The sequence below is a fragment of the Pseudopipra pipra genome, chromosome 1 (genome assembly GCF_036250125.1).
Source record: "Pseudopipra pipra isolate bDixPip1 chromosome 1, bDixPip1.hap1, whole genome shotgun sequence".
NCBI classification, from domain to species: Eukaryota; Metazoa; Chordata; class Aves; order Passeriformes; family Pipridae; genus Pseudopipra; species Pseudopipra pipra.
This window is the reverse complement of record NC_087549.1, coordinates 18,069,897-18,097,364: the sequence shown is the minus strand read 5'-3', so window position 1 is coordinate 18,097,364 and position 27,468 is coordinate 18,069,897. Positions and strand designations below refer to the sequence as shown.

At 38.9% G+C, this 27,468-nt stretch overlaps 1 long non-coding RNA gene across 1 annotated transcript; it reads left to right on the top strand.

The window, feature by feature from the left end:
* Positions 1-855: 855 nt before the first annotated feature.
* Positions 856-20,019, top strand: LOC135410217 (uncharacterized). The gene is made up of 5 exons (XR_010428555.1): positions 856-13,208; positions 17,930-18,031; positions 18,973-19,184; positions 19,363-19,523; positions 19,705-20,019. It is a non-coding gene; the product is annotated as an uncharacterized LOC135410217 (long non-coding RNA).
* Positions 20,020-27,468: the final 7,449 nt, after the last annotated feature.

Genomic DNA, 27,468 nt, shown 5'->3' with positions numbered 1-27,468 from the left:
GCAGTAGATCTAGCACCTGCAAAGCGTTGTGTTGTGTGAGCATCATGGAGATGAGAGAATTACAGCTGTTTAGCTCAGGGCCTAGAGCAAGTATCTCACACAATCAACCTGAAGCAGAATAGTAAAAAGAAGCATCTTGCAGATTTATTTTTCCTCTAATTTTGGAAGCTCCTTGTCTTTACTTGTCACTCATGTTCAGAGGTGTCATATTTCTTCTTTCAGGCCAGTGAGTATCATGGAAGAGATTAACCTTCTCCAAAGCAGCATTAAAACCTGCCCGTGATTGTAGGAATGTGATTTTGAACTTAGGGCAAATTGCAAAATATCTCTTACACACTTCTAGAGCAATGTAGATGCAACCTACATGTGGAAATACAGGAGAGCAGTCCTGGATGAGGTTCCACCTTGCCCATTCCTTCTGACTTTTAAGTATTCTAATCACCTTGGCCATTGATAAGGTTGTTGGCACAATCATTGGGGGGGGGGTGTTAGGAATGAAAGATCACCAAATGACTGAATTTCAATAAAAGTTCAGGAGGTGAGTTTGAGAAGTAGTGGCCATCTTTGAAACCCTCTTTAATGTGCCACAGCATCCTGAGTTTGATGCCTCACATTTGACAATCTCTTTCAAAAGAGAGATTAAATTTTAGATGTACTTTTTCTGATGTTACCATTGAGCAAGGAGGAGAAAAATTTCACTCCAGGTGTATTCATGTTAAAGCAACTTTCACTGTATCTTCGGTAATTGTTTCAGTAGAACAAAAAGTCAAATGACTGATCAGATGCCCCCATTGACTAGTCCTTCAGATTTTTCTGCTCGTCAATAAGAATTTTGTCTTTAGACTGGAGGAAGTAGTTCTTAGGAGCTTAGTTTTAGAATTATTCATGATACAAAATAGTAACTGTAAATAACTAGTAGGCTGAATAATTTAATTCACTGAAGTGCAGAGAATACTTGTAAAAATTGTTTACCATTACTGGGTAACTAAAGACAAAGGCACCGTGCAGGATAGCTGGCTGAAATGGCAGCTTTCAATAGTCTGTGCAAGTAAAATTGCCTCATTTTCCCCTTTGTTTAGATTTCATTTTGCATTGTATTATTTTAAGGAGACATCATTAATCTTTCCAGTTTTTCTATCATCCCTGGGTCCCCCGTGGCTTGGGACTGCAGATCTTGATCATTTTCAAAGTTCCTGGTGTCAGTACATCCATGCAGGACTGTGATCAGAAAGAGAAAAATCTTATGATGATGCTGTCTTTGTCCCTAAGAAAGGAGTTGCAAAACCAAGCAGTTCTTTGGAGTCTTAGACTGCAAGTCCCATAAAACAGTTTGCCAAATGTGCAAATTTGGAAACTTTGATGAATTTTCATCGTCTGCTCTGAAAACAAATTATTTTTAATAGTTCTGTAGGCAGCATGGATGGGAAGATTCATTACAATCTACTGTAACTACGTCTGTGTATCCTCTAAACTTTTCTTTACGTGGGTGCTTAAACATTATTGTCAGGTGTCTGGTGTGGTTCATGAGCAGGATTCCTTCTGTCATCCACCCATCAGTTGCAGTTACGAGGTGCTGCCAGGAGAGAAGGAAATCTCTTGCTGTCTGTACAAGCCACGTTGGCCGTGGCGCCGGGCCCGTGCAGGCAGACATCGGAGAAGGTTGCCTGTACTGGGGCACTGAGTTGCTCAGCTAGAGCCCTTTTCTCAGTGACAGTTCTGTGTTTTCACATAGCTTTCTGTCAGGCTTTAAAATCAAACCAACTTGTGGAATTGAGAGCTTGCTCAACCCAGAAGGGTGTTGCTCCAGTAACGTAGGAAGCCTCTTCTTAAACTTCTGGTGAAATCTTGACAATGTTCCCATCAGTGGGAAGGTTTGAAGGCTAGAGGTTACCACTGACTTGAGCAGGATTAGACTTTTGCCTTGTGTGCCTATACTTGGCTTATAATTAAGTTTCCAATTCATTTTATAGATGCTGAAAATGTGTGGTGCCAGTTGACTGCTGTAGGACCTCAGTAGGATGTTCGCATTTCAAACAACAAATTTTTTTATCTCCTAACTTCTGATGAGATTTTAAGAGCAATTTTAGATGTTTAAACTTGACCTTTCATCTACTTCATTAATTTAAGGAAAGCGGTAGTATCTGTCCTACCTGTAGCTACTAGTAAGGTGAGCACAGAAAGCCTACATCATCATACAGCAGTCTGGCAATTTGCTGAAAGTGCAAATGTTCTCGCTTGCCTACCAGTGAGTTGTCAGCTGGGATTTCCTTTTCTTTGCTGTATTATTCCCTGCTTTCTCTTTGTGCCCTTGCTGTTAATAAAAAACTCAGTATAAAAATCAAATGGCGAAAACCAGAACTGATGTATGAATATGGCATTTAAGAGCTTTTTTTTCCTTTTTTTTTTAAAGAGAGGTAATATTTGCTGAATATAACCAGTATGTATGGCTCTGTGGGTGTACATACCACTGCATGTTTCTGAGTTTTTTTGCAATAAACTACATGATCTTACTTTTAACTTTTGTGATCCCAAAATCTTAACACCACCCTATAACAAATGTTGCATTTACATTAGCAGATCTCATCACTATATATCCGTGAGTGCTGTGGGGCTCAGATCAGTTGAAGACTGCTCTAGTTAGGTCTGTGAAATAAAATACATCTCCTAATCTTAGGTGGAGAATTTATGCAAAGATAATGTTTAACAATAAGGATGCTGAGGAGAAACTAATCTGAACCGGGTTCTTCACAAGGAAATTAGTTTGTTAAATACTGACAGAGAGACTGAGTAAAGGGTATTTGCTTTTTTTTTGGTACATGTACACACTATGAACACAGGAAGATAGCTGATTTTTATTAACTGCAAGGGTGCATTTTTTACAGTAAAGAAATCCATGTGCTTTGAGGAGATAGTTAAGATTGTATTTCCTCAGAATGATTAATGACAAAGGACATAGAACCAGACACCCAGGCTGACTTTGAGGATGAGTCATTCAGATACAAATATTAAGTAAACTGAGTTATTTTCATTGTACTTCTCTGAAATGATGTTTAGTATATAGCCCAACAGTGACAGATTTTTGGTCTAGCACCTGCAGTGTTCTTTTTAAGCCTTATGGGTTTTCTTTCTCATGTAGTGATATTTTTTCATATCTTAAGAAGACTTACTGAATTTAAAAACAGTTTCATACCTTTATAAACTTCTGTATGTTATGTATTCATTTGCTTATTTGAAGAGAGATATGACAAGGAGCCATTTCTGTATGTAGTGTATGAATTCTACTGAAAAGACTTAATTATTCACTGTGAAAATCCATTTACCACAGGGTAATTCGTTATCATATATTCACAGATGTTTTGACAAGTGAAGTTTGAAAGGTTTCAAAGGATGACATTTCCAGCATCATCTATGGAAGACTCTTGATAATCAAACAGGAACATCAGTATGAACTATTTCCTATTTTCAGTGTGCTCCTTTTATTTTAAATTCTTTATAAGGAAAGAAATTACTCAATTATAGTGCTCTTCTGTTCCTCCATTCATTCACGAGCACATCCAACAGTCCTCTAATAATATCTGAACAGGTAGCCAATTTCAGCCAAATTTGACTGAGAATTAGAGGTCTCAAAACTATTAAGGTCTTACACATTTCATGAAAATTGATACTAAAAGAGAGAGACTCAAGTTAGTGCCCTGCTGAGCAAAGCTCACTCACATCTTGCCACAGGGATTCTGCTTAAGTGATTGCAAGCTCACACTAGTGAAGTTACACAAATGTAAGTACTGGCTAGATCAAGCCTCCATTTTGTAGTGAACAACAATATTGGGTTTTAAAGTTTTTGCAACAAAAGTTTTTCGTGTTCTTTTTGCATTTGGCCCTCCCTTGACTTTTGTTTTTGGCAACTGAATTTTTGCTTCTTCAGCAAGAAGCTGCAAACACGTTTTTAAAACTGCACTGGAATCGATGTCTGCTGAATTTCAGGCACTTTGTAACAACCTCTATGTTAATCTTACAGTTCAGGTGTTACTAGCAGATTGTCTTCTGTGACTTGTTATGAGGAATCCTGAGAAGTTATGGCTTGATTCACTTTCATTTTAGATGGATCATTAAAACTTTTTTTGGATGACTGATATGATTTGTTTCAGAGGGATTAATGAAATCCCTCCTGGTAATGTGATAGACTAATTAAGGTTTGTTACTAGGATAAAACATGTTGCTTTAAATATTTTCAACATGGTTTAATTTCCTTTCTTGCCAAAGAACTCTCTTATTTTCATAGCATCTGCCACTTTTAATCTGTAAAAGTGCATGGCAGTATACCTTGGACTACATTCTTACTGAGGCAGAAGTCCCACTCATTTCAGGATTAAAATTTTATTGTTAATTATAATGGTTTTAATCTCAGTTAGTCCTCAGTGGGAATACATACATAAATATTTGAATAAATCTCTTTATTAAACCATTTGTTCTGTCGAAGCTGAAATATTTAACACATCTGCCAGAAAGTGCCAGTTGAACATGCTGGATGCAAGCCTCCTATATTCACAGGCTTCCAGGCTGGTACCTTGGTACCACAGGTGAAAATTTATAGCCACCTGGCACCAGAATCACTGCCCTGCCGTGTTGCTTGGCTTGGTGGACTTTGATATATCACCTCTCCATAGGTGACCTATATAGGAGTTCCTCTCTATGGTCGCTCAGGGTCAAGGGCCAAGTGGTCCATTGACAATCATGTCTCTTGCTTCTCTGGGAAGCTGTGCTTGCATGATACAAAGCAGAATACACAGCTCCTAGGGCATTTTTCTGGAGTTTTCCAGACCAGGTTTTACCAGGTCTGGAAATTATGATCTTTGCTGTTTTCATGGCCTTGATCATGAGCCTACCCACAAGGAAAATAAGGCTTAAGGCAGCTCAGGAAACTTTTTCCTTAACTTGATATAACTTTAATGCTATCTCTTTGCTTATAATCATCACCTTGGGTATTTTCCACACTTTTTCCACTTTTGTGATTTGTAATACTGTACTGAACTGCCTTCACTATTGATTTAAAACAAAACTGCGTTCATTTTTCTCACCATTGTTGAATGAAACTGTAAAAATAAGATCTGTTTGGTATTTGGATGCTTCTGGATACTAAAATATTTTGTGTCATCACTCCCTAAGCACAGGACTCATGACAAAGCATCACATCAGAGTCTGAGTCATAAAGGACTGTAAGTAATGTCTGAATTAATATATGCTTCCTTGGAAGCATTTCCACAATTATGTCTTGAAGCTTTCCCATCGGTAGGTGCATTAATCTGTCCACACCATGGGAGAAGCAAGAACTGGGTGCTTTTTCTAGGTTTACTCTTTTATTTTGAGAAAAATATAGAAGGCATAGCTCATCAATTTAAGCTGACTTTCCATCACAGTGTGTGCCAGTGTTGATATTTTAGTGCAGATAAGGAGTGCACTTTGAAACAACACCCCTGATTGTCCTTACTGACTGTGCTTTGCTTCTCGTCATGGGGTGGGGTTTGGAGCATATGGTCTAGATTTCTTTGGATGTAGCTCAATTGGAGTATAGATTTCAGGAGTGCACCTAAGGCACTCCATGACCACTAGGGCATTTAGTCTATGGGACCAGCCAAGAGTTAGTCCAGAGGTCTCTAAAAAAAACCCAAGACAAAAGCAAGAAAAAAACCCTTAAAACGTGTGTACTGTGGATGTCAAGTATTTCACCCTGAGTGTTCTGCTCTACCAATGCTGTACTCCTGGTCTTCTGTGGATGTGAAAACCACAGCACACAATGCAGATGTTACATGCTTTTGAAGAGAATATCTTGGAGTTATGAGAACAGTAGAACCACCTGTCCATGTTTCTTCTTTATCTCTTCAGAAATTGTTTAAGCTTCCCGAACTCCTTACTGAGCAAGAATGTATGGGCACTGTACTGTCTTGTGTTTAGTGTCTGGTTAACCACTACAGCACTGAACCTTGTCAAGACACATACTTGTAATGTATGTTGCCCTTCACTACTAATTAAAATCATCAGCTTCTTTGTGTATAGGGAGGATGGGGAAAGCAGAGAGGTTTTCAGATGTATATTAATTTGTTCTTACACTGATTTTGCCTTTGTTTCAAAGAAATTATTCTAGAGCTGCTCTGTTTTAAACAATGAGAAAATTAAGGGTCGTGGCTTGCCATCGCCATTTTATTTATGTGCCCCAAAATACCTTGGAGGTTATTCAAATAAATGCACTCCATTCCATTTACTTGACTGTCTGATGGCTTAATCATGCAAATAAATGTGAGGATGATATTTATTTGACTGTCCATCATGTGGTCTCTTTGACTGGACAGTAAGGCATACTTTCTTAATACTTTTTTTTCCCCAAAGAAAAAAATTAAATTAAATGCAAAAAACCCACCCCATGCTGTAATGCTACAGTTGAGATTTTAAACACACATAAGTCAGGACATTCAGAGTTATGACTCCCTAGAGCTTGTAGCTCAGCCATGTTGTACATGTGGTGTAGATTAAAACAGTGATTTCCTCTCCTTTCTGTATTCCTTTCTCTTCTGTGTCTTTTCCTCTTTTTCTTTTAGCTCTTTTATGGTGTCTGTGCTGGAGCTCCTCTGTGGGATGGGTGATCCTGCAAAGGCTCTGGTTGACAGGCATGGAAGCAAATCCTGTACATGTGAGACTCTGGTACTGCTTGCAGCAGCAGAGGAGCACAGCAAAGAAAAGAGGGAGCCCAGGGACCACTTCTGGGGAGGCTAGAACCTCTCTGCATGGGGATGGTCCTGCCTCCACTTCATACTCATCTCACACTAGCTATTCTGTGCTGTCCATATTGCAGAATTTTCCAGATATTTTCCTCTTTTTGCGGGCAACTAGCAACAGGACAAGAGGAAATGGCCTGAAGCAGTGCCAGGGGAGGTTCAGGTTGGACATCAGGAGGAGTTTCTTCACTGAAAGGGTAGTCAAGCTGGGAACAGGCTGCCCAGGGAAATAATGGAGTCACCATCCCTGGAGGTGTTTGAGAAATGACTGGATGTGGCACTTAGTGCCTCGGTCTAGTTGGACTTGATGATCTTGAAGGTCTTTTCCAACCTAAATGATTCTATGAAGTAGCACATTTTTTTTATTTTTTTATTTTTTTTTTTAATGTGTGTGCACTTGTCTTGACTCTCTTCCTTGCTGTGCTTTATTTGTGCTGGTCTGTGTTACAGGGACCGGCAATGGTGTGTGGTAACATAACAACAAACCTGTAGGTCCTCATTCTGTGAATGTCACAGATACTCTGTGAATGAGATAACCAGACAATGTGATAACATTTCTCCAGAGCCAGATATAGCCTATAAAGGATGACAATAAAGGATGGATGCTTCTCAGCATTCATGTTAATAAAAATTATCTGAAAAGAATATGTGAGTTCCCACTATTATTTCCTGGATCTTACCCTTTTTCCTTGATTCTTTTTATATTCTGTATTCCTACATAACTTGAAGAAAGTATTATACACTCTTTCATGTGGTTACTGTTTCTTTGCTGGCCTCACAAATAACTTGCAGTGTTTTCTGACTTGGCATAGTAAAACTCCCAGAGTTCCTCAACAATATAAATTTCTGGAGACCGATAGGTGTAAATTGCCCTGAAGAGAATGCTGGTTTCTTTGCAAGCCTCTAGGCCAAATCCTGTAATGGAAGAGCTCATCTGTCCAACTGCTTTTTTTTTTTTTTTTTACAAGTGCATATCATTATACCAGTCTCTGGATTTTCCAAAGAAAAAATACTTGTATTTGAGACTGTCATTATTAGTAGTTGCAGATTTTTAAATTTTATAAACATTGAAATAACTAAAATATTATTCTAAATCCTTTTGAAATAATAGTTTTGGTTTAGTTATTGTGTGTTAAGCACTTACTGTAGTAAAAATAAACACATTTCTATTTCAACTTATACAAGCAGGATATTATTTCCCAGCTCCTCAGGGCAGGGATTGTACTTTTCCTTGTATCTGCAAATTATATATTCGAAGAGGGGCTCTATCCTCCATACCGCATCAACATTAATACTGAGTGAGGATCTTCATATGGAAAATATTGAATCCGAGTGCACGGAATTCTGTAAATACGAGCAGCCTATTGTACAATCATGACAGCACTTTTCTGTTTCAGCTGCTCGTATTTCTCTCCTTGGTTCCTTTACATGTCTTTGTTTAATTGACTGGAGGGGAACAAAGCAGAAAAGTGAGAGCCTAAAATTAATATCTGAAATGCAGTTGCTCTGAAAAATCACTTTCTGGTGTTCTATGAGGTGGCTAAAGGATTTATGTTCTGCTATGTTGAGCGTGATGAGTACATGCATTGCTGATTTAAGGAGGAATTCTGTCTCAGGTCTAAATCTTCCCAGTGCTTCATGGACTAGTCTCCGCTATGTGCCAGCCATGCTCACCCACATTCCCTTGGGAACAGTGTTCCTGGTGTTGTGGGACTGCTGTGTTTGTGACGAACTCAGAGCTATTGTTCAGCTGCCTCTCTCCAGCCAGCCATGTGCACAGTGGCCAGTCACATTCAGCTCTGGAGCTGGTACACCTTTTTCTGATGGGTTCAGTTTATTGGGTTCAAGTTTACCTCCTTTCTAAAGACGGTTCTTTCCTCAGGCATATAAGAAAAGATCATCCAGACATAAACATGCCGCATCTCACTGTGATACTGTGACAGTATCAGTAACAGACTAGCTACTAGTTAGCAATACTAGTCACATAATAGTGTGTCAGTAAACTGTCTGTAATTAGTGTGCTGTAGCTGTCTTTACACATTGGCTTCTTGTCTTTACACAGTGGCGTTGTGCTTGGATGCCTCCCATGACAGCACGCTCGGTGAGAACCTCATTGTATCTGTGCTGACCCCTTGGACAGTATATTTGGAACTTTCCTGATGAACTCTGCCTGTTCCTGCAGGTCAATAGCTTTATCGTTTGCTAAATTCTTGCTTACTTGGTCATGGAGCCGAAATCTGAGCAAGGTTGAAGAAGTCCAAGAAATAAAAGCAGATGTAAAGGAATTAGGTTGGATATGTGGTTTTAGTCAGTGTTGCCAGTTCAGTTTCTATTTTACAACAGGCTTTAACATTGGATAAATATTGTATTTTTAGTAAAAGAAAATACTTGCTAGTACAAAAGAAAGTGTATTCCAAGATTTAGTGGGAATTATACTACCTTTTTGTCCTTGGTCTGAAGAAAGAAATAAACTAAACTCATTCAGGGGCCTGGTTTTGATAAAATAAGAGGAGAAATTCAGGGCAATCACAAAATGGGAGAAAGTAACAGACATTATGAGAAAATACTGGCTAGAGCAGCAGTCATTGCCAGCACTATACTATAATTGAGTGTACCAGGTTATTGGGTTTGTTTTTAATGAAATCCTGCAAAATCCAGTACCTTTTGTCCCTGGTTAAATATTTACAGATTATATTTGGAAGTTGCTATCTGAATTAAGTTAAAAGATCCTACTATTTTGTATCTCACATGTTTGCATAAACCATATCAGTTCACATTTAATAAGGTTTGCTATCAAAAGAAACACAAACTGTTTAACTTAACATCTGCGGCTTTGTCAGGTTTTTAGGGGTTACATGTCTGAGTAGATTTATTTAACTCAAAGAAGGAATTATGGAAACAATTAAATTTCTTCCATATTTTCGTGTCACTGACAGGCTTCCAGTTCAGCTTTACAATATGGTGTTTCTTTGTATGCTGCTAAAGCAAGACATTCTGCAGGAACAGAAAATCTACCATTTTTCTTATCGCCACAAGCATATGATATCTGCCATCAACAGCTGGGAAAATTTCCATTAAAATAAATATAAGAGAAAGAAATATTTCAAAACACTTTTAAACTAAGTCCCAGTAGGTGTATATTGCAAGAGCACACACCAGTGTAACTCTGGATTATATTGATTTTCATTTTTTTCATTCGTTGTGGTAAGGCTGCCTTAGATTATTTGTTTAAATACATTCACATATTTACATGAAATTGCTCTGGTTATGCACAGTGTGCCCACCATTAAAGGTTACAGTTTGGATTTGTACTTGCTTATGGAAGATAAAATAAAAGCAACACACTTAAACCTGCCAATTGTCGTCAAAGATGCATTTTTTAAAGGGCTCCCCATTAATTCTTTCTTTCTTTGTGAACTACTATTGTAAATATGATGCTGCTGTCCCACAGCAAGTATCTATCTGGAAAGCCAGGTTATTTTCAAAAGCAGTAAAAAACATGCATAGTGAGAAAAATTACTCGATAGTTCATCGTGTCCTTCCTGCTTCTAACAAAAAATTGTTCAATACAATGTATTTTCCATTATTTTGCCCTCTCCACTGGCATACAGTTCTCTATACTTTCCTGATGAAGTCTACTCTTGTGCACATCTAGTTATTACAATCTTTTGCAAGTCTGTAAATCCTCCTAAGAGAATCCCTCTTTTCTCTGTTGCATTCTCTTACAGTGCCCTCCACAACTTTTCCCAATGGTAGAGATTCTGAGTGGTTGCCACTGTCATGACATAAGAATAATTTACATTCTTCTAGTCTGCCTAAGAGGAACTAGTCCTTCATAGGATTTGTAGGATCCAGCTGGAACCAGTTAAACTTTTTTAGAGCTCCATCTTTGTGACCAGCTCAGATCAACTAAGGAAAGGAGAAAGCTTGTCCTCTTTTTCATCTCATTGGCACAGGGCAGTGTATTTGAAATGTATCAGACAAAGCAAGAATATTTGAACTCTTTTATTTACTGTAGCTTTACGCTAATCATCATTGTTCTCTCGGTCAGCCTCTATGGAAAAAAATGCAGTATCCCTCATCTTGATTCACCTGAGAGAACTACACTGCCTGAGCTATTGTGAAGAGAGAAAAGCAAACTAGATTTAATTTTGGGCAAGATTTGTATTGGAGACCCCAGATCCGGACACACCACTCCAGGTGGGGTCTTGCCAGAGTGAAGTAGAGGGGCAGAAACCCCTCCCTCGCCCTGCTGGCCATGCTGCTTTTGATACAGTCCAACACATGTTTGACTTTCTGGGCTGCAAGTGCACATTGCCAGGTCATGTCCAGCCACTCATCCACCAGCACCCCCAAGTCCTTCCTGGCAGGGCTGCTCTCCATCTGTTTAACCTCCAGCCTCTTTGATACCGAGGGTTGCCTCGACCCAGGTGCAGCGTCTTGCACTGGATCATATTGAAGCTCATGAGCCACCTTCCTGAGCTTGTCCAGATCCCTCTGGGTGGCATCCTGTCCTTCACATGTGTCAACTACAGCACTCAGCTTAGTGTCATCTGCAAATTTGATAAGGGTGCACTCATTCCCTTCATTTGTGTCATTAATGAAGATATTAAATATGACTCATCCCCATACGGATCCCTGGGGGACACCACTTGTCACTGATGTCCATTGGGACTCTGAGCTGTTGACCACTACCCTCTGGATGCAACCAGCCAACCACACTTATCCATCTAACAGTCCACTCATCAAATCCATCTCTCCCCAATTTAGAGAGAAGGATGTTGTGGGAGCCTGTGCCAAAAGCTTTACAGAAGTCCAGATAAATGCCTTGTGGATGGCATGAAAATGTAAGAACCACCAAAATAGAAGGGCAGCTGTCTCTAGTTTTTCACTGGTTTAAAAACTACTGATAATCCTAAAATAAGTTAAGGTCTGCTCAGTAACCTGAGACAGTAGAATGTTGTTATTCTGTATGTCTGAATGCCAGTTTGAGCATTTTTTGGAAGGTGGAGAAACGCGAAAGGTTTCATCCCTTTGTCCATGTTCTTGCACCTGACACACATGCTCCAACACTAGGAGACTGGAGGACTGTTGGGTTGGGTCACTCAGCTTTCTTCAGACAGGAAACACTCAGAGGCACATCGTGCTTCAGACTGTTAAGTGAGAGTGTTGCTCCAGAGGGAAATGTCTCTGAATTAAAACATACTTGTTCTCACCTGTATGAAATTACCTGTTTTTTGGCAAGTAGAGCTTATTCTATCCCCCTGTGTAGTAGTTGGCTTTTGGATTTTTTAGGCCTTCCTTAGCAATGGGGGTCAGAAATCTAAGGAAGTATTCCATATCATCCTTAAGCGTAACACAACATATAAATAAGGCGCAGATAAGAGAGTTCACCCTCTTCTCTCTTCTGGTGGCTGAAGGCGACAGGTCTCTCCACAGACGGTCTTTGCTTGTATAGGCCAGGGCCTGCCTGCTTAGACCTGCCGTTATCTCTGGTCCTTCTGGGAGGCGTGGGGAGTTGGCTGGTGCCTCGCACAGTTCTGTTGTCTTGTTCAGGGAAGTATTTAATTTGGTTTTTTATTTGTTTATTCGCTAGCTCTCTATTAGCGGTGTATATTTGGAGGGAATTTGTTTTTAGGGTTTTTTTATCCCTGTTTCCCCCTCCCTTTTCCCTTTTTTCCCCCTCGGGAGCTTCCTATTGTGTGTATAATATATTCAAATTGTATATATAATTGTAAATATATGTAAATATATATTTTTGATATAATTTCATTTTTGTTTGGACTTCCTTCGGTTTTTCTGTGGTTTTTTTTTTTTTTCCCTCGCTTGACAGAGCGGGAGGGGGGGAGGAGACAGCTTAGGCTGGGCAAGAGAGCCAGGCCAAACTTACACAAATTCTCTGTCAATCCCTCTTTGTGCCAAGTGGAGAGCAGAGATGGAAGATGATCTGCTAATGGCAGAGCTGAAGAAAATTGCCTGCATGCCTAAAACTAACAATGATTCCAGCTCTGGAGACACTGGTTCAAAACTGGTATCACGACAATAAGTATCACATATCCTTGTATTTGAAGGCATTTACCATCATCAAGAAAGGCTGGAGAGGAGCCACCTCAGCTGATGGGAGGGACCCCCTGCACAGCCTGTGCAGCACAAGGGCAACACGCTGGCAGGGCATCAGGGCCTCTCCCAGTCCTCAGAAACAAATGAGATCAAATGATCTCATGTATCCCGTTTTTAGCCTAAAAGACTTTTCTGCTGTTTTTTCTCAGAGTTTCTACCCAAACCCAGCAGTTTTGGGTGTGCCCACAGCACCTCCTGCCAGCCACGGAGCCGCAACGTGAGTGGAGCAGCACCTCAGGCTCGTCTGTCTGTTCCAGCAACTGAGAGGTGTTGCTTTGCTTCAGCACAATGGAGTGAGGTTTTGTAATGAAACCAGCTCTGGTGAGTCAGAGAAGCATTTGTCACATATTCCCTATTTCTAAGTTTTCCTCTCCTTTTGTCCACAATTAAGTGGTGATCAAAATCAAAGCTAATTTAGTAATGTTAAAGATAAGTTGTCCCAAACCCAATTTAAATTAAGGGGAGTTTTCTATTGATTTCATTAATTCATATTGTTGTGGAGGAATACACTGCCAGCAGCTCAGATCAAAGTGGCAGATAGGAGAAATAGAAATTTGCTGTTTCTTCTGAAGTCTTGGAGGAGGAGGCCAATATGTCAGTGCAGAGTATTTGAACCTCTCATGGAGCACAGTCCCTCCCTGTCCCTTCAAATTAACTGTGCTTTTGGCCAGTCTTGCCTTAGGTTTCCAGGTATACATGAGCTTGGGACTAAAAGCAGCAGTAAAGGGCCAAACCTTAACATGATTGCTATTTTCTTCACAAACAGAAAGCAGACTTCCTAACCTTTTCTAAAAACCCTTTGTCAGGCTGTGTACTCTTGAAACAAATCAGATGAGGTTTCTATCAACATGCATAATGATTAATTAAGAGGAATAATTTATAGAAATATAGTTCAACTGCAGTTCTTAATCAAATAATCTCTTGTATCAGAACATTTCCCAGACTAATTACCAGATGTGTGGAGTCATTCTCTTTCTACATGCAAATTTAACTTATAAAAATTTCATGGAGCTGAGAAAAAAGGTGCAGGAAAGCAGAGAGTTTCCATCCTCCTACAGACCCAAAGGGGGATGACACTGTAACAGTAAGAGTCGGAAAAATCTGTAGTAGTTTTTAAACTATTTATCTTCAGGAGAAATTAGTTTTCCAGAAAGTTGGGGGTTCTTTAAGACCAAACTTTTGAATGAGAAAAGTATCAAGAGTAATTAGTATTCTTCCTTTCTTTCTTTCTTTCTTTCTTTCTTTCTTTCTTTCTTTCTTTCTTTCTTTCTTTCTTACTTCCTTTCTTTCTTACTTCCTTCCTTTCTTTCTTTCTTTCTCTCCTTCTCTTTTCTTGTCTTTGGGATGATATTTTTCCCCTAGGTACCTGAAGAAAAAGTGATGATTACAGTAAGATAAATTTAAGAGGTATTCCCTATCTAGGGACAGTGGTGACATTCCCATAAATCATGGGTAACCCTAACACATTCTTAAAGAGGCTTAGTTGTCATACATAGGTATGCCTGTTCCCGTCATATTTATCTTTCACTCCACAGCTTATAGAAACCAAATTGCTGTCATCAACAATTATTAATCATCCATTTACCCTGCTGAGACATCTAATAAAGCATTGAATACAGAGTTTGAACACTAGAGAGAAGGAGGGAAAATGGAATGCAAATTTTGAAAAGTAAAGGAAAGAAAAATCTCATGTAACATCTGTGCACCACATGTTCATAAATTACAGTGGGCCTGTGAACGTTTCTTCTCTCATCTATATGTCACGCAGATTTAATAGTTCATAATTTCATGAAAAACAACATTATTATGCACCATGCTTAAAAGGAAGTGTGATCAGCTCTGCAGCAGCACGGCAAGCTGCTTTCCACTGAGGGCAAGCTGTTATGCTTCAGCATCTCGTGGTGTCTCGGTCTTTGCGTGCAAATCCCCTTCTTCATGGCAAGACTGAGGTGAAGCTCCACTGAACTGCAGCTTGGGAGGCTGGGCCCGAGTGTGATAACCTGTGACTCTACAAGGAAATTAATGTTTTGCGCTTAGACCACCAAAAAATGTTGTTGGAATGTGAAGGCTCGCCGAGAAACACGTCTCACTCAGAGCACAGCCTTTCCATCAGCAGTGTGTTGTAGAACAGGGTTTTTTAGCTTGAGTAAAAAAAAAAAAAAGAAAATATTACAAAGATAGCATATTTTACAAATTTTTTATCCAACACTATATTACAGGTGTTAATCTAAATATGTGTGCTTCCATCTACTGAACTGAGACAAAGGAATACATAGTTAACCAGGTTTGCTTTTCCCTTTTATTTCTGGTGAAATGTATCCATCTCTGCGTAAAATCTATGTGAATCATTAAATCCCAGGTTTTGGGATGACTGTACACCCACAAGAAAAATCCAGCTATTGCATCTTGTAAACATTTATTCCAAGATGTGGAAGAAAGTGGTGATTTAGATGCAGAGCTAGGAGCAGAAAAGTGAGGGAGAGAGACAAGTCTGATGAAAGGAAATCGTGCTTTTATATTATCTCCCATTCTTAAAATAACCTTCTTCTCCACCAAAATGATGACATCCTAAGGAAGAGGTAGAGCTTATAAATATGCAATGGTTTTCCCCACATAGATATGGTTAACTGGCAATAAACAAATTGGAGACTACAAGCATTCCAGGAATAGTGTGCTAAGCACACTGGCAATAGTTTGACTCCTCACAGCCTAAAACATTTAAATTTAATTTGGTTGTAATATACAACTTTAGAATCTTGTTCAAGAGAAATGCAGCTTGGAAACAGTTTCCGGCTTGAGAAATTTCTGTCATTTCTCTTTTTCTGCAGATGATTGTTCTGATTTAGGAAACAATATAAAAGATGTAAGGGACTCCAGACCCAATTTGAAGCATTTCAGATTGTTATTCCAAAGAGAGCACAAAGGCACTGTCTTCCTCTGCTTAAGTCTTCATTTAACAAAGTGCTTTAGCACAAGCTTATAGAATGATTTAAGTAGGAATTTTGTTAAATTTGGTAGGAAATTTTGTTGCGGTTATCAAATCCTTGCAGGGGATTGATTTCTGTGTAATCAAATTACTTTGTTATATCACAGCCTCATATTTCTCATCTGAAGGCTTGAGACAGCTACTGAATTTTACAAAAGACCATTAATGGCAGTGCAGGGCAGGCAGTGCCTCTCGGGCATGAAGATGACTTTCCTGGCTGACTTCTCCAAAGGAATTCTGAACCTGCCAGGGAGGTTAACTGGGTACTGCATGCATTGAACTTCCAGAGCAAGCAAAACCCGTGGATCTGCACAGGGGCCACCAGCCAATGAACTGACTCCCCCAAACCAAGTTAAAACAGGAGTCAGATGTTGTGGAACCACCTTGTTGGAAATTGTGTTTGTCTGCAGCTGCAGAGCAGAGTACTTCCAGTTGCTCCAAATACATGTGTCATGCATTTTTGTATAGGAATTAAGAAAAACTGTGAGTCCAAAATGCCTTAGCAGGCCAAATTTCAGGTTTAAAGGTCATTGTAATTGTCAGAACAAATAATAACATTTTTGATTTGTCTTTTTCAAGGATAGAAAACATAGTGGCGATGTTTTCATAATGAGCAAAGTGAGACTGTAGTGTTTCTGTTTACTCAGCAGGAACAGATTTCCTGTCTCTCTCTTTCCACTGTACTGTTGACAGGTGAGCTGGGATGATGCTGTCTTGCAGACCTGCTGTCTCCTCACGCTCCAAAAGGTTCGGTTCTGGGGTAGATGTCCTGTGAGTGTGTAAAATTAAACCTTTTTTTTTTTTTATCCTGGGAAAATGGAGAGTAGAGATCAGTTCTGCAGTGAGCATGAAGAACTTCTGACTCATACCTAATTTGATTTTATCTAAAGCTTGTTGAGCTTAGGAGAATCCTAAGCATATGGTACCAGGAGACCTATGAGATGGGAACTGTGTGTTCAGGAAACTGATTTCAAATAGGAAACAGAAGCTCAGTGATACAAGTGCACCAGAGATAAAACAGGATGAGAAAATACACACCTTCCTGGATGTGGCTTTGTTCCCAGTTGAACTCCAAGTACGAGAAGGAGTTTTGTAGTCTTTGACTGACTGCAGCCCAGACAATTCCTTCTGCTGCTGGACAACCTGGCCCTCTTGTCAGCACTGGGAGAAGGATGCGGCCAGAAAGAATTTACCACAGAGGAGATGATATGTATGGGGAAAACACAAAGCAATTGATCTGTTCTGATTTTGTTGGTGGGGGACTGCAATGATGCATCTTGCATGGATAATATGGCTAAAAGTACTTTACATGGAAAATCCTGAGCAGAGCCTTTGTGAAGCATGTGCTTACTGTAACGGTGTGAGCTGCCTGTAAAATGGAGTTCTGAATATCCTTTCACATATTGCCTGTGCTATAACTCCAGAGAAATTCATACCTATTGCTGCTGATGTGTCACAAGGTGGCTTTGCCCCAAAAGGATTTTGAATTGCTTTGTGTCCTGCAGCTGCAAGTCTAGCCAGGAGAACATGCTGACTCCTGGGACGTTCTGTGCTGGGAAGGCTCTATGGGAGACTGAAAGATTGCAGATGTAATCAAAAGTGGTCAAATCAACAAGTAAGGTGAGGAGCATTTAGTCCATCCCCTAAAAGGATAAAATGTTTCTTTGCAGCCATGGAAATGAAACAAGGATCATCTTAATACCTGAACACTTGTATCCTAAGCTAAAATGCACGAAGAAATCAATGTTTCATTGCACCTCTGTAAGATAAGACAGGGAGATGAGTGATCGGCACTGAGGTCTTGGTACCTCAGTGTGGTGGAATCCAAAGATCCATCCAAGTCAGAGCTTTAATTTTCTAGCAGTGGGAACCAGCATTTTGGAATCTCAGAATGGAATTTTGTCATTGTACCCCAAATAGGTAAAAGGAGTTTCCCAGCAAAAAAAAAAAACCAAACATTAATTTTATTTTATGTTACAGTATTTTTATTTTTTTATGTATTTTATCATTTTATACAATTTTGCAGGAAGTAAAAGTGAATAATGTCAATTTACAGGAATTCATATTTCCAGATAAATAATAAAGGAAAAGTGGATGTTTCTGCCTCCTGATTCTGGGACTAACAGCTAAGTTTATTTCCTGATTAGTCCCTATACGAGTGAGTATATGTGAGAATTTTTTCACAAAATGTTTTTTTATTAAAATGTTGCTTTGGATTATACTGAAATACTTCCTTTAAATTTTATTTTGATGAAAAAGATATTGAAGGTATTGTAAAATTTAATTTAAATGACGAACATAATTCTTGCATTGTATTATATTAATTTTAATTTTTCTAAATTTTTTATTTTTGCTTTATTTAGGTATAGTAATGTTAATATGTATTATGCACATGCAATATCCATGTGTCCAGCTGCTTCATTATCAAACACGAGGTCTTTTGGCTTAGAAAGGAAATAAAAGATGTTTCAGTGAAAATTTTATGTGAGCCTTATGATGATGTCTTTAAGGATTCTGAAAATGGAAAGTAACTCCTTTTTATTGAGGCATAATAAAATAATGTAAAATAAAATACCAAATAGAACATCACAAAATACTATCTTGAAACCCTCTAAATGACAGCTTTCTAGCATGCAAGCAACTGATTTGGAAATACATGTTTTGTGGATTTTTGTCCAATTGAGTTTTTCCCATATATGTCAGTGTCGACAAAACAGTATTTAGTTTTGTGTGAGCTTTAGTAGACAAATTCATTTCTGAAATTCTAAATAGAAATTGCAAAGACTGAGCTTTTTCTTCAGTCTCATTAGGTAGTTTAGAGAAAGTTAATTTACTTCTGCCTCTTGTGATGTAACTGCTTGATCTTCCCATCAAAACAACTCTAGCACTACCAAATTTGACAGCGCTGCTGGGGTTTAGAAGAAATCCCTAGAAGGGGCTGGGATGCTGAGATAAATGTGTTTTCCCAGAACACATTTTTCTTTACTTGGAAAAGGTAAAACACCTGAACAAAATAAAACTCAAGATTTTGAAGACATCTTGTCTAGGACTTACCTGATTTTATTGTTCATCCTGCATTTTTTTGTTTACTTTTTTTAGAGCCTCCATTGATTTTAACAAAATTAAGTTTATGACATATAAACATATCTACTTATAGGCTGCAGCCGTGTTCCAGCTTTATGTGATTGGGGCATCTGAAGAAGGCTCAAGAGGAGTGGCAGAGGTGCTTGGAGTATTGAATCTTGCAGTTCAGTGAACATGTGTTAGAAACAGTAGTGGAGGAGGATCGAACTGACTCATACATAGATCAGGTGTGTGTTAGTTTTGAATGTTTGTGTCAGTACTGGCAGGTGGTGCTTTGGGAGCAGGGCTGTGGAAGGTGTGCAGCAGCAGCAGCAGAGACAGTTCAGAGGCTGCACTTGTCGGGTTTTAGCTGGTATCTCTCGCTGGTGGTACCTCCCATACATGTCTTGCTGCTTCCCCTCCCAGGGTCACAGTCTGGTGCTCACCAAAGGAGATAAGCTTCCCCATCTGCGTTTTGAGTGCAAGCACATGCTGAAAGTGGGAGGAGGGTTTTGCTGAGACGACAGAAGCATATGTGCAGAGAATGTCTATTCTTGCATGTAGCTCTCTTCTGCAAAATACCAGTGGTGAGTGGTGGTAACTGAAATAAAAAAAAAAAAAAAAAGAAACCAAACCAATGGAAACAATGAGAATGATAGATAAACTCAGTTTTGTATGACAATAGTTGTTATCAAGTTACTGTCACAGGATAGTTTTGCCTTGTGAAATTGCTTTTCTTATCAGCTCTCTCTTTGTCTTGTCTTTCAGATCAAGAAGATACTGGAGCTTGCGTTGTAGATTGTTACATTTATGGAATTGAGAACAAGGATAAAAATGTAAGTAAAATGATAAAAAAGTCAAGAAAGGGAGAGAGCAAAGACCTGCTTGTGAGCCTTTACCTTGAAGACATGGCCATGCATCCCAGAGGGGTGAAAGGAATGCCTTGGAGAAGGCAGGATGGCAAGAAGCCCTCTTCAACCTCTGGATGTTCAGCACACAAATCCCTGAGAAGGCCAGGATTTCTTGAGAATACTTTCTTCCATTAATTTTTACAGCAAATAAAGTAGTTGAAGAACGTGGAAATACTTGGTAGAAGACACGTGGCTATGGTGCCAGGTACAGAAAGCAAACTGTAGATTTGTTATAACTTTTCCCTTACATTTTAGGTTTGTCCCGAAGATTAGTTAGCTAGTGAACAGAAAATAGGTGTAATAGAAAGAAAAGCAGAAAGAGGCCACACTTAACATCACAGAGTAAGACTTTTTTCTCATTGGTATTTCAAATCCTTTTTCCAGACTCTATAGCAAATAACCATATCAGAGGAAGAAAGATAAATGTGACTATAATGTGCAGGCAAAACTGTGCATAGCTCATGCATAAAAGGATTCTGGATTTTGAGGTCTACTAAATCAGTTGAGTTTTATTGCAATATGTTTCTTTGGTTCATTTGTTCAGGAAGAGAGCATATATTAAATATGAAGACAATATATCTAGGATAATAATGATTTTATTAGTTAAGAAAGCAAGGAAACTATGTAATACCCTAGTATTCCTTTATCTGCTTATCCAGTGCTAGTGTAATACATCTTCCTTCTTTAACCAGGATTCTAAATGAATGACAGTCCCAATAAATTATTGAGGTCCTTCTGCCCACTTTATAAAGGTTACATCATCCAACAAAGATTAAAAAAATAATAAATGACTCAGGTGAACAATGAAATTCTAAATTTTAAGTATGAAATGGCTACCCTCATTCATGTAAATTGTACCATGAATTGACTTTTTACTTTTAAGACAAAAATTAATTCAAAACAAATTTATAGCACTTCCCCTGTAGAAAATTTGCTGCAGGAAAGGGCTGAGTTCACTGAATAAATAAAATCCCCCACCCCTAAATATATAGCGCATTAATGCAAGATATCTTCATATTGATCTGCTGCCAAACAGTCATGATGGCTTATTTCTTTTTGTCTAAAGTGTAAGTTTTTAAGCCATCAGCTGACAGTATTTTTCTTTATTGGCTTGGGTTGGACTGTGCTCACTTACTATGGGTGGACATTAAACATTTAGTTTGAATACACTGAAAAGACAAATGAATTAATAGAAGCTTTGAACAAACTTTTCAGTAATTTAATTTTTTTACATTTAATGTTTAATATAAATTTGATGTTGAAGAGCAGTTCTGTCCCGTACTGCCTGTGTGCCTGCTTTCTGTTGCTGTAGTACAGCTACTGGACACCAAACTGTGGAGCTCCCAGATGCTGTGTAACCTGTTTAGGAGAGGTGAGCTCATTCCTGTGGTTCACAAGTCCCTTCAGAGAGGCTTTCTGTCACTCGTACAAATGGAGGCAGGTGTCCCGAGGTCTATCTCACGACTAGAGAACTGTTTCAGAGATTTTACCATGCAGGAATTCATGGCAGAGATTTGAGAGTTGTGTGGGAAGAAGTTGCCAGCCTGGCTCCCGAGCTTGGGTCCACTGCAAGTGGCAGGTGTTCCTTCCAGCAGTGCCGCGCGGTGGCACATCCGTGTCACTCAGAGAGCGCCTGTGCACGGAGGAGGACTGTGGGAGGAAACACCTGCTCAGCCATTTGAGCTGTGCCTCATGCCAAGCCACGTGGAGCTGTCAGTGGCTTTGTAATGCATTTGATCTGTGCTGTGTACTCACAAATATTGCTGCTGTCTGGGCTGGATTTAATTTTGGGGGGATTGCAAGAAAGTACCTTGGGAAGGACTGTATGAGGAGAAGACACATAAACCTTTCTTCCTGACTCAACTTTGTTATTTTCACAAATGTGGAACACATTTGGTTGGTATCCCATTGATTTGTTTACTGCTTTTGTGTCCCACATTTGCGGAGGCTTTCCAAACATAGATACTTCTCTCATCTGGCCTGGCTCTGACTACTGCACAGAAACCCCTGGATGGGTGGGTGGAGTACACGTCCAGGGCATTTTGGGTGGGCGTGAAAGGGAACACAGTGAACTTTTAAAGTAATCTGGCCTGTACTTTCAGGCTTGCCTGTGGCTCAAGTGTAAAAATTATGGGATTTGTTTGGGAAGTGATGTTAGACAGTATCAGCTATAAGCACTTACCTTGGTTGCACACAGCTCAGTCTTTACGTGATCTGCCCCTGGATGTGGAATATTACAGCACTGTTACAAATTATTTTGTCTGTGTGCTTTGGAAAGTATGCAGTATGGCTCGCTTTCAAACATCACTTCTGTTATAAAAATCAGTGGCTCCTACAGTGACCTGAAACTAGTCAGGTAGGATTTTAAAGAGCAAAGAATTTCACAGATGGCTGATTTGTTTCTTCATTCTGGTATGTGGAAATAGTTCTGTGTTTCAAAAAAATATTTCCCCCTTGCATTTTAGATAAGACTATTGCTAGTTTTTCATATAAACACAATTCCCAGTTTGAGTGGGATGTATTTCAGTCAAATAAAACTGAAAGAAGGAAGAAACCCATCCTCTCAGCTCAGCCTTTTTCCAGCCAGAGCCCTCTCCCATGAGTCTTCCTGCTAACCATCATTTCAGCTGGTCTTGCCCTCTTCAAATATGCTGAGGAGTTAAGTACAATCTAGCTCCACTGCCCTAACACCTGACATATCTGCCAGAAGGGCTGGGAGGTCTAAAGAGGGTATTTTTTTTTCCTATGTATAACCTGAGGCCTAGTGTACAGACCCTGTTATACTGTAGTCTTTCAGAAATGGATTGACTTCACTGAAATGCCTCTGCAATGGCCCAGAAGAAGACACTTCCCCAGAAGCAGTTGCCTAGCATGCATCATTCTTGGCAGTATCTGCAAATAAACTTCTTGTAATTGATTTAATAATTTTCAAATAAAAAAATTATGATAGCTGCGGACAGCTATAAATAACAGAAATGAAACACATTATTTGCACTGTGCCTTCACATGCACTTGTTTAGCTCTTTCTGCTGTTAAGTTAAAACATCTGTTTCTATGGAAGTGGAGCATTCCATGCAACAAACACAGCACTGGAAGTGACCCACATATTAAATGACAACATTTGACAAATTCTAGCAGTTGATTACCAGGGAGGAGTAGACTGTGGTTATAATCAGAGTAAACCAAAAAAATGTGTACCTTTATAAACCTAGAGTTTAAATGAAACATCTGTACTAAATCATGATTGTAGAACAGCACTGTAGCCAACTACCAGACCATATGATAATGGGGTGTTTTTAACGATCCCTATTTCCATCGCATCCTCCAAATCAGATCCAGACTGTGCCCACTGGCATGAATTCTGCTGGAAACCAATTGGGATAGTGTCAGGCTACAGTGAATATTGTAAGTTTAGATACAGATACCCATAAAATTTAGTGATTCCAATGCCTTATGGAGATTATAAGCACAGGTAGAAACTCAGGTGAATATTAGCAGTAGTTTTGTAGGCTACAGACTTTTCCAGTCATGTTTTAACCCCTAGAAATGGGGGATATGTTGCAGCGACTGTGGAATCTTATTTGTAAGGAAATATGAGTGTATAGCAAGAAAGTGAGTATTAGAATTACAGCAGTGGGTCAGCTGGTGATAAACTAAGAGTATTGAGTCTGGCACCAAACCCAGGTTTGGCAGCTCACTTAAACATAATTCTTTGGGTCTGTGAAACTGGTATGCAAAAGTCAAGTAAGTACAACTGTCTTCGAGTGCTTTCCATTGCTGTTAAGTGGATATAAAGCAAAAGAAAACTAGTTTAGTCTAGCTCTTTATGTAGATTCTTAAACTGATGTTCATTAATAGCATCTGAACATACACATTTTGTTATTACTGCAGAATATTCTGTGAATTAATTAAAAAACACAAGCAAATGCCCAAACTTTGTATTAGCTCTACATAGTCACTACAATCTTTCAAAAACAGGAAAAAAAAAAAAACAAACCCACTCTGCAACTGAACTACATTTTTAGTTTTAGGTGACCTACAGTAGAAAAATTGCTGTTGTGTTACGAAGACCTGTTCATAATTCCTTTACCAAAATGAGTGATGTTCAATAAAACTGAAATATTGAAAGAGTGAAATATTTCTGAAGCGATGATTTAGAAGTAGTAGTTAATTTGGACATGTAAGGTTCTCATTTGGAACAAGTAGATGAGTGCTGTTTGGCAGGAATAAAAGGACAGGCTACATTAATAGGGAGCAAATAATACAATGAGTGGTAGTGTCTAAATTTAGCGTTAGCAGGACATACTGAAAATACTATAATAATCAAAGTATCTCATTTATTATAGCTAACCTGTCAGGGCATTATGTCCATCAGGAGTTAATGGGATTCTTATTTAATAGAGTCACAGAATGGTTTGGGTTGGAAGGGATCTTGAAGATCACCTAGTTCCAACCTCCTTGCCAAGGGTAGAGACAACTTTGACCACTCAAAGCCCATCCAGCCTGGCCTTGAATGATTCCAGGGGTGGGGCATCCACAACTTCTCTGGGCAACCCGTTCCAGTGCCTCACCTCTCTCACAGTAAAGAATTTCTTCTTACTACCTAATGTAAGCCTATTCTCTTTCAGCCTAAAGCCATTCCCCCTTGTCCTGTCAGTACATGTCCTTGAAAAAAGTCCCTCTTCATTTCTGTTGTAGGCTCCCTTCAGGTACTGCAAGGCTGCTATAAGGACAAGGGACAAGTTTTTAAGATAACATGCAAGTTGTAAAATGGGGGGTTAGGGAAAAATCTATACAGTATTCATTTAAAATATAAAGTTGATGAATTTTGGTGGTCCGATACTTCATTTTAAACATTCTATTTAATTTTGCAAATAGTGAATGAGAAGCTTAACTACTTAAACCACCACCACGGTGGAAATTGTGACTGGTAGGCTACTGAATTCTAGAATAACAACAGGAAAGTGGACAACCAGTGTCACCAATGTGCTTAAATACACAAGAAATTCTGAAATAAAAACTTTGATTACTTTGAAATAAACACTAAACTGGGAGGTAGGGAGATGGGGTGTGGGGAAATGTTAAAGCTCAAAAGACTTAGAAATACCAGATCATCTTTGGGTTTATATTTTATTAAAACTTTTTCACAGATTTCTAAATGTTATTGTCACAAGAGACTATTAGATCATCTTGCCTGACTTGATCTTGCATAAAAGCAATGTCTAGAATGTCTAGAGAACCTCTGAGAGGGCTTTTCCTCATTTAATACTGTGTAACTAATAACATACAGTGCCTTTACACAAAACTAAGTGCCGTGTCATATAGATGCTTAATGAAATAATTCTCACAATATATTTTGTGCACACCCATTTTGATGATTATGTTTATTTCAAAATCCAGTGCAAAAGTATTTACCTGAGTTTCAGTTCAACTGGTTTGCTTGTGGTCATAGCATTCAACAAATAAAACTGCTTAATCAGGACCATCTAAATTTTCCTTAATTTTTGGCCTCTTTCAGTATCAGGCCATCAGTATCTATTTCAGTGTATTACCTTCTCTGCCATTTATAATGGCACAGATGAACTGTTGTATAAAGTTGAAAAAATATCTCTGAACCTGCCAACACCAGTGTCTCATTTCTCAAGCCTAACCTTCTGGTTTGGAAGATTTTTACAATGGTTGTATGTCTGACTAATGAAAGTTGTCAGCTTAATCTGCCTCGTCAAGTACGCTACTAACTAAAGTTCTACTTATATTGAGGAAGAGTGTTAGTAATTGATGAAATCATTCCAAATTTTACATAAAGGTGGTTTCAGAGGGTTTTTCTACACCACAATGTGCAGGCTGCAAGTTACACACTATGCTTCATCAGTCATGAACAGAAGAGCTTTACATGAACAGTAAATAACAGCTAAATTAAAGGGAAGGGGTATTTTGTCCAGATAAATTTTAAGACACCTTTCTTAAAAATATGTTAGGCAGATATTCTCTCAACAAATGCAGCTACATCTTAAACTCATGATTTTTAGAACTCTCTGGTATTAAACTCACTCCAGCAGAAAAATTTTGACTCTTGTAAAGTCAGTGAGCGTGACCACTACCATTTTGTAACTCTATTGCATTTTTCTTCTGGTATCATGTACCATTATTTAATTCTACTTTACCATTTGTATGTTGTGTGGGATCCTGACTGTATGGCATGACAGCTGAAAGTCTGGCACACATTCTTGACAGCTGTTTTGAAGTGAAGGCTGAGATGCGTGCTACGTCTGGAGGTGCTGAGGTTTGAGTGCAGACAGTCAAAAAGTCCAGTTTCTCTTTAGGGATGACTGGGATAGATTTACAATATCTAAGCTCTCATTCAGGAAGGGGACTTCATAAGGATCTACTCAGGCAGATGCTGTTGCAAAATCAAAGCCAAAGACTATGGCACATTTTGTGACACTACAGAATAAGTTAAATAAAACCAAATTAAGTATTACATTAGAGAACTCCTGAACATTGCCTATACTACCCTGAAATGGCAGCCAAAAGGTGTATATTCTCTGTCTCGTTTTCTTCTAATTTTTAAGATGTACTTTTGTTTAATTTTACTGTATGTCAATGTAAAGTTGAATCTAGACTTCATAACAAACTTTGTGGGTGACTGGAGAATTGCTAAAGTGGTAATACTATCAACCCCCAAAAAATCAAGTCTAATTAATTAAGATGCAGTGTGTCTTAAAGAAGTAGAGTAGAAGGGAAGGGAGTTGGCAAATTGTTTTTTTAAACTTGGTTGGTTGACATTTTTGTTCTGGGAAAAGGATGATCCTAATATGATTGATTTCATGTTCTGTCCAGCCAAAATTTCTTAATGCACACATTTGTGTCACATAAAACCAGTACATTCTTATAGTTACAAGAAATCTTAAATTGTTAATGACATTATAAAAACACAATCAATGTTGCTTAATTTCAGAGCAAAGTAGAAATTCACTTTTTACACTTGCATATTTTAAAAATAAAGGTGCCCAAGTTCTTCTACACACTGTAGCCTTCAAGGAATGATGCATTTTTGGAAATGCAGACCTTCCACCAGCAACACTTATTCCTGAGAGTAGTACTTCCCACATATTTCTGATTTCTATTTATCAATCCAGAATGTTCCTCCTAAACTAAAAGTATCATGGGTATGTTATACTGTGCGAGAAGGTGATAGGATTGGCTGGAAAGATGACTGCTTTGGTTATTGACATTTCCTTGATTCTTTCCTAAATCTTTTCAGCCTTCTGGCTTTTGGAGACAGGGTGCTTCCAATGAACTGAGTGCCAGCCTTGAATACTGAATACATCTCTGAAGCAAAAGTGGGGTTGGTGGGGAGCTGAGGATCATTCATGTCCGCACTATATCCTTCTTCAAGGCTGTGTTGTGCCACATAACAACAGTCTGACCTCACTGTACCATATTATTCAAGGTGGATGGAGTGTTCCCCAACTCTGCACAGTTCCACAAATCCCCTTTTGAGCAGAGGATCTGGCATCAAGATGCCCCTTTTTTCTCCAGCACACATCAGTGCCCAGGACAGTGAAGCTTAACAGGGTCTGGAAGGAAGAACAGAACATTTGATAAAGCCAGTTAGGAA